This window comes from Nannospalax galili, unplaced genomic scaffold, assembly GCF_000622305.1.
Source record: "Nannospalax galili isolate Female #2095 unplaced genomic scaffold, S.galili_v1.0 scaffold1050, whole genome shotgun sequence".
Lineage (NCBI taxonomy): Eukaryota > Metazoa > Chordata > Mammalia > Rodentia > Spalacidae > Nannospalax > Nannospalax galili.
In genome coordinates this window covers 1,596,082-1,604,825 of record NW_008329037.1, presented here as the reverse complement: position 1 = coordinate 1,604,825, position 8,744 = coordinate 1,596,082, and the positions used below count along the sequence as shown (strand labels likewise).

General features: G+C 41.6%; 1 pseudogene; it reads left to right on the top strand.

The window, feature by feature from the left end:
• Window positions 1-227: 227 nt before the first annotated feature.
• On the top strand, window positions 228-6,365 carry LOC103732194 (annotated as a pseudogene).
• Window positions 6,366-8,744: the final 2,379 nt, after the last annotated feature.

Below are 8,744 nucleotides of genomic sequence, written 5' to 3'. Positions count from 1 at the left end.
CAGGCATTATACTCACACATATAGAATAGAAATAAGGGGCTGGAAAGATGGCTCAATGGTTAAGAGCATGTATTGCTTTTCTGGAGGACCTGAGTTCATTTCACAGCACCCATATCTGGTGGCCTATAACCACGTGTAATTCCAGATTTAGGGGCTTTGACACCTCTGGCCTCTGAGAGTTCCATGTTCTAACACACACACACAAATTAAAAATAAAGTTTAAAAAAATGAAAAATGTGGGGGCCAGGTATGTAGAGTGCTTGCCTAGCATGAACATAGCCCTTCATTTTATCCCCAGCACCAAATAAACTGGTTGTGGTGATGTACACCTGTAATCCTAGCACTCAGGAAGCAGAGGAATAAGGATCTAGAACTTCAGGATCATCCTTGGATATATAGGGAGAGATCAGCCTGTCTCAATTTTTTTTTAAATGTTAGGTCCTAATTTAATAATTTGAAAAAATATATTTTAGAACACTGATGTGAATTTATGAATAAATATATTCATATTCTGGTGCATGTTAACAGATAAAAATGAATTTTTTTTTTTTTTTTGGTCTTTTTGAGACAGGGTCTCCCTGTAGCCCCATCTGTCCTGGAACTCACTATGTAGACCAGGCTGGCCTTGAACTCACAGGGATCCGCCTGCCTCTGCCTCCCAAGTGCTGGAATTAAAGGTGTGCACCACCACGCCCAGCCTAAAAATGAATTTTAAAAAGTAGATTTCTGGTTCAATTTGATGGTACATGCCTTTAATCCAGCAATCAGAGGCAGACAGATTTCTGTGAGATGGAGGCCTGCCTGTTGAAGACCAGCTGTGGCTTACAGGGAGATCCTGTAGCAACTTGGGAGAAAGGATTTTTTTTTTTTTTTTTTTTTTTCACAGTCAAGGGCAGTCCATCATGATGTGGACATCACAACTGCAGGAGCATGAGATGGCTGGTCACATTATAGCCTCAGGAAGCAGAGAGAGAGAAATCTCAGTAATCATGTCTTTTCTACTTTTTATTTAGTTTGACAGGGTGAGTCTTTGCACCTCACTTAACCTACTCTTGATAATTCCTTACAGGAATGCCCAGATGCTTCTTTCCTAGGTGATTCTAGATCCTGTCAAGCTGAAAGATAATACAAACCATTAGAGTGATTTTCCTCTCTCAGTCTCCTGAGTCCAGCTATTATAGGCATGCACCAATACTCCTAGTAAAATTTATTTCAGTATTACATGACAGAGTAACGGTCTTGGTTATGTTATTTCAATAGTTAATAACTATGTCTACACATTGTTCAAACAGTGAATGGATGTGTACCAGCCATCTCAGCTCTAGGTGCACATAAGAATCAAAAGTACATGCATGTGCATGTTTATGTGTGGTTCACACATGCTATGGCACACTTCTGGAGTTCAGAGGAAAACCTTGTGTGTCAGTCTTTGCCTTCCATCTTGTTTAAGACAGGGTGACAGAGTTTCTTTCTTTTTTTTATTTTTTCATTTTTCTCTGATATGCATATCAGGCTAGCTGGCCTAAAAGCTCCTAGGGATTCCCCACCGTCCATCTTTCTCACCATATGAGCACCGAGATTACAGATGTGTGCTATTACACCTGGTTTCACATGGATTCTGGGATTCAAACCTAAGTCCTCATAATTGTGTGGCAAGCACTTAACCCACTAAGCCATCTCCCTAGCCCAAGGAGTTATTTGTGGCATTGTGGATCAAACCCAGGACCTCATGCATGCTATGCAGACACCATACCACTGAGCAATATCCCCAACCCTAGTTTTTAATTGTTTTAAATATACTTGGGGGTCAGCAGTTAAGAGCACTTGCTGCAACCAGTCTTCTTAACTCTGAGCCATCTCTCCAGCCCGTTTGATTTTTATTTTTTAAAGAAAAGGTCTCAGCCGGGCATGGTGGCGCACGCCTTTAATCCCAGCGCTTGGGAAGCAGAGGTAGGCAGATCTCTGTGAGTTCAAGGCCAGCCTGGTCTACATAGTTCCAGGACAACTGGGGCTATAGGGAGACCCTGTCTGAAAAAGACAAATGAATAAATTAAATAAATTAATTAATAGTCTCAGCTGGGTGCAGTGGCACATCCCTTTAATCCCAGCACTCAACAGATGAAGGCAGGGGGATCTCTGTGAGATTGACAGCCTGGTCTACATAGCAAGTTCCAGACCAGCTGGAGCTACAGACATTGTCTCAAAAAGACCAAAATAGGGACTGGAAAAATGACTTAGTGGTTAAGAGCACTGGCTTCTCTTGCAGAGGACCTGGGTCACTGTAACTCGTTTCAGGGGAATTCAATACTCTCTTCTGACCTCTGCAGGCATTACATGACATGGCAACACATACATGAAAGCAATACACATACACATAAAAATAATAAATACATATATATGTATATAATTTGAAATAAAATATATTTTAGAACACTGATGTGAATTTATGAATAAATATATTCATATTCTGGTGCATGTTAACAGATAAAAATGAATTTTCTTTTTGAAAGGTCTCCCTGTAGCCCCAGCTGTCCTGGAACTCACTATGTAGGCCAGGCTGGCCTCAAACTCACAGAGATCCACCTGCCTCTGCTTCCCAAGCGCTGGGATTAAAGGGGTACACCACCACACCCAGCCCAAATACATGTTTTAAAGATCAAAATAAATAAAAATAAGACCTTAGCAGACTGTCTGAGAGTGCCTGGATCCAGCCTCTGCGTGGTGGTGAGCTTCCCCAAATCACACAGTGCCCATCCCCCCTACATTGGAATCAAGTATGGCCTTCCCCACAGTGCAAGGGCTAGGCTTCTCTGCCCTTCAAAAGTGCCCTTCCCTAACCTTAACAGACCACCTGACACTGGATGGAAAACACCACTAAGACTGGATGATGAAGTTGAAAAATTGGGGGAGGGAGAAATGGCTCAGCGGATAAGAACACTGGTTGTTCTTGCAGAAGACCCAGGTTCAAATCACAGCACCTACATGTCAGCTAACAACTGTCTGTAACTCCAGTTCCAGGGGATCCAACAGCCTCTTCTGTCCTCAGGCATTGCACAACACAGGCGCACTTATCTACATGCAGGCAATACACACATATACATGAAATAAAAATAATTTTTTTTTAAAGTTACAAAGAAGCCGGGCGTGGTGGTGCCTGCCTTTAATTCCAGCACTTGAGAGGCAGAGGCAGGGGGATCTCTGTGAGTTCAAGGCCAGCCTCATCTACATAGTGAGTTCCAGGACAGCTGGGACTACAGGGAGACCCTGACTCAAAGAGACCAAAAAATAAATGAATAAAAAATAAATTTAAAAATAGCTTAAAAACACAAGAATGGACTATACAGGAAATTTGAGACACCACTGAAAAGACCAAATTTATGCATCATAGGTGTAGAGGAAGGAAAAGAAATTCAGGTTAATGGTACTGATCAGATCTTAAACAAGATTGTAGAAGAGAATTTCCCAGAATTAAAGACACCCATACTAATACAAGAAGCACAAAGAACACCAAATAGATGGGAAAAGATAGAATAGAAAAACTCCCCACCATATAGCATAGTAAAAACACAATATACAGAACAAAGAATACTGAAAGCTGCAAAAGAAAAGTCAAATGTAAAGGAAAACCCATCAGAATTACAGCTGACTTATCAATGCAAATGATGAAAGGCAGAAGAGCCTAAACCAAAGTATTCCCAGCTCTAAATAACCATAGATGCCAACCCAGAAAACTTTACCCAACAAAAATGTCTACTATAGTTGAAGGGGAAAGAAAAATCTTCCATGGTACAAATAGGCTGAAAGAATGTATATCCACAAAACCAGCCCTTCAAAGAATGCTTGAAGCAATGTGAAGAATGGAGAAAGAACAACTACACCCAAGGGGCAACAGAAAGGTGTAAGGGTGGAAACACAAAATTAGACCAAGAAGGCAAACAAAATGGCAGTAACCAATACACATCTTTCAATGATAACTTTAAATATTAATGGACTGAACTCCCCAGTCAAAAGACACAGGCTAATTGAATGAATTAAGAAACAAAATCCAGTTAGAGTACTGTGTGCTCTTGCAGAAGACCCAGGTTTGATTCCCAGCATCCACATGACTAACAACTGTCCATAACTCCAGTTCCACAGGAATCTGACACCCCTTCTGACCTCTGAGGGTATTGCATCACATGGGTGCACCTTACATACATGCAGACAATACTCTCATACACATAAAAATAAGAAAATCCATCCTTTTGCTTTCGGCAAGAAACTCATCTCACCTTCAAGAACAGGTAACTACCTTAATGTGAAAGGATGGAAAAGAATATTCCAAACAAATGACACTAAGAAACAAGCAGGGGTTGGAATTCTAATATCTGACAAAATAGATTTCAAACCCCTAATACTAATCAGAAGAGATAAAGAGGGTCACTTCATTCTGATCAAAGGAACTATTAACCAAAAAGATATTACAATCATGAACATATATGCACCAAACTCTGTTGCACCCAATTCCATAAAAACAGTACTACAGGATGTTAAGACACAAATTAATCCCAACTCAGTAATAGTAGGGGACTTCAATACATTACTGGGTCCCTTCGACAGGGCAACCAGACAAATAATAAACAGACATCTGAATTAAATTTCACCATACTTCAAATGGACCTAGCAGATACCAGATATTTACCAAATATTCTACCCAAACACAACACAAAAAAATACACTTTTTTTTTTTTTTTTGGTCTTTTTTGAAACAGAGTCTTCCTGTAGCCCCAGCTCTCCTGGAACTCACTATGTAGACCAGGCTGGCCTCAAACTCACAGAGATCCACCTGTCTCTACCTCCTAAGTGCTGGGACTACAGGTGTGCACCACCACGCCTGGCAGAATACACTTTCTATTCAGCACCTCATAGAACTTTCTTTAAAACTGACCACATCCTGGGGCACAAAACAAAACTCAACAAATACAAAAAAATTGAAATAATTCCATGCATTCTATTAGACCATAATGCAATGAAACTTAAAATCAACACCAAAAGAAGCCCATGAACTCATGGAGATTAAACAACACACTCCTGAATGAAGAATGGGTCAAAGAAGAAATTAAGAAAAAGTATTCCTGGAACCAAACTAAAAGGATAATACAACACAATAAAACCTCTGAGACACTTTAAAAGCAACCCAAAGAGGGACGTTTATAGCTCTAAGTGCCTACATTTAAAAAAAAAAAAAATCAGAGCAACAAGCTGACCATGAAGGAGTTCATGATCCAGCTTCTGGGAAGTCATGAGCATGGGAGCAGAGGTTTACCACAACCTGAAGAACATCATCAAAGAGAAATACAGGAAAAAACAATGCCACCAATGTGAGTGATGAAGGAGGGTTTGCTCCCAACATAGTGGAGAACAAAAAAGCCATGGAGCTGCGGAAAAATGCAATTGGGAAGGCTGGTTGCACTGACAAGGTTGTAAGCTTGTCATCAGCATGGATGTAGCTGCCTCCAAGTTCTTTAGGTCTGGCAAATATGACCTGGAATTCAAGTCTTCTGATGATGCCACCAGGTACATGATGCCTGACCAGCTGGCTGAACTGTATAAGTCCTTCATCCAAGTGGTGTACATTGAAGACCCCTTTCACAGCTAGTGCAGGCATCCAGGTCATTGGGGGTGATCTCACAGTGACTAACCCAAAGTGGATTGCTAAGGCCATGGGCAAGAAGTCCTGCAACTGCCTCCTGCTCAAAGTGAACCACATTGGCTCTGTGACCGAGTCTCTGCAAGCACACAAGCTGGCCCAGTCTAATCGTTAGGGCGTCATGGTGTCCCATTGCTCTGGGGAGACTGAGGATAATTTCATTGCTGACTTGGTGGTAGAACTCTGCACTGGGCAGATTAAGACTGGTGTGCCTTGCCGTTCTGGGCATCTGGCCAACTACAGTCAGATCCTCAGAATGGAGGAGGAACTGACCAGTGAGGCCAAGTTTGCCAGCAGGTCCTTCAGAAACACCCTGGCCAAGTAAACGGTGGTCCAGCCATCCCTGGAGCCCTTAGTCCCACTGGCTGCTTAGACCCTGTCCCTCATATCAAGGACCCCTGAAGCCCACCCAGTGTTTGCCAGGTCTCTTGTAGTTAACTCCCTCTCCAGCCACTACTTCCCTAGAGGTGTGAAGCCACACCTGACCACCTGGAGCCCTGTTGGAAACTCCAGCTCTGTAATCATATGATTGGTTCAAATCATTGTTTGTCACCTCATTTCCCACCTAGTGTCAGGACCCCTCATACCTCAAGTGTAATCTCCAAGGTGGGGCCACAGGCAAGATTCCCAGTGGTTCTTTGTGAAAAATTAAAGCTTCAGTGACTCAAAAAAAAAAGCCAGGCATGGGTGCTGCATGCCTTTAATTCCAGCACTCAGGAGGCAGGAGCAAGTGAATCTCTGTGAGTTCAAAGCCAACCTGGTCTACATAGCAAGTTCCAGGCCAGCTGGGGCTACAGGAAGACCCTGTCTCAAAAAAGACCAAAAGAAAGCCAGGTGTAGTGGCTGGAGCTACAGTGAGACCCTGCCTCAGAAACACAAAAATTAAATACACATATACATACATATATACATACATACATACATAAGTAAATAAAAATTTAAAAACCCCCCAAACCAAAAAAAGCTATATACAACAAACCACAGCCAACATCATTCTAAAAGAAGAAAAAATAAAACTGGAAGCATTCCCATTAAAATCAGGAACCGGACAAGGATGTCCACTATCTCCACTCCTTTTCAATATAGTATTTGAAACTCTTGCTAGAGCAATAAGAGAAAAAAAGGAAATTAAAGGAGTACTAATTGGAAAAGAAGTCAAATTATCTCTTTTTGCATATGATATGATACTATACCTAAGGGATCCCAAAAATTCCACCAGAAAACTCCTAGAACTGATCAACACTTTCAGTAAAGTGGCAGGATACAAATTTAATCTACAATAATCAGTAGCCTTTCTATATACCAATAAAAAGCAATCAGAGAAAGAGTACAGGAAAACCCTCCTGTTCACAAGAGGCCTCAAAACAAAACAAACAAACAAAAAAAAAACATCTTGGAATAAACCTGACCAAAGACATAAAAGATTTCTAGAATGAAAATTTTAAATCCTTTTTTCTTTTTCTTTTTCTTTTTTTGAGACAGGGTCTCTCTGTAGCCCAGATGGCCTGGAACTCACTATGTAGACCAGGCTGGCCTTGAACTCACAGCAAAAGAAACAAAATGAAGAGAAAAACCCACAGACTGGGAAAAATCTTCACCTGTGACACATCTGACAGAGGTTTAACATCCAGAATATATAAAGAACTCAAAAAAACGAAGAAAACAAATGACCCAATTAAAAGGTGGGCTAAAGATCTAAACAGAGTTCTCAAAGGAAGAAATAAAGATGGCTAAGAAACATCTTTAAAAGTGTTCAACATTGTTAGTAATTAGGGAAATGCAAATTAAAACCACTTTAAGATTTCATCTTACTCCAGTCAGACTGGCTAAGTTCAAGAGAACAAATGATACCAAATGCTGGCAAGGATGTGGAGAAAGGGGAAGGCTCATTCACTGTTGGTGGGAATACAAACTCGTGCAACCCTATGGAAAGCAGTGTGGAGAACTCTTAAAACATGAAAAATGGTGGTGGCGCACACCTTTAATCCCAGCACTCGGGAGGCAGAGGCGGGCGGATCTCTGTGAGTTCTAGGCCAGTCTGGTCTCCATGGTAAATCCAGGACAGCTGGGGCTACAGGGAGGCCCTATCTCAAAAAGACCGAAAAAAAAAAAAAAGAAAAATGAACCAGGCCAGACTGGTCTACAAAGTGAGTTCCAAGCCAGCTGGGACTACAAGGAGACCCTGTCTCAAAAAGACCAAAGAAAGAAGTTGGGGGCGGGGGGAGAGAAAATGAACCTACTATATGACCTGGTTATATTACGCCTTGGCATATACCCAAAGGACTATTGCAGAGATAGTTATACAACCATGTTTATTGCTGCTCTTTCACACTAGCTAAGAGATAGAAGCAACCTAACAAAAATGTGGTACATTTACCCAACGGAGTTGTACTCAGCAGTAAAGAAAGATGAAATCATGAAATTTGCCAGTAAATGGATGGAACTAGAAACTGTTATACTAAGTGAAGTAACACAGACTCAGAAAAACAAAAGATGTATGTTCCCCCTCATTTGTGAATCCTAGCACCAAATCCTTAAATGTGAGTATATGTCCTGATGTGACTGCAGGAACAAGGAAAATGGAAGGAACCAGGGAGGCAAAGGGAAAGAAGGAACCCCAAAGAGAACAGTAGGAGACAGGTGTTACTAAGAGAGAAATGTGTAAAATCAGGGTAGTTACATTGGAGGGGGAAAGGAAGGGCTATACAAGGAATTATGGGGATTAAGGGGAAGAAGGAGCTCAAGAGAGGTGGGACTATAGTAGACAGGAATTATCAAGGGAGAATTGGGGAAAATGGGTACATTAAATGGGGAGGGCAGGAAGGGAGGATTAGACATGTAGAAAGAGGAGAGATAAATAATGCCTAGCTGTTGGGGACCTCTGTTATGCAAAGTAGAAGCCCCTTCACGTCCGGACAGCTCATGCAGCTTGGGGTTATGTGCTGGGGCTCCTTTCATAGCAGGGTGCCTTCCTGGCATCTTTCCTGACTCTCCTTTTGAAGTGCCCGCCTCAAATGCTCACATAAACATGGCCTCTGGCTCTGAAAGATACCAT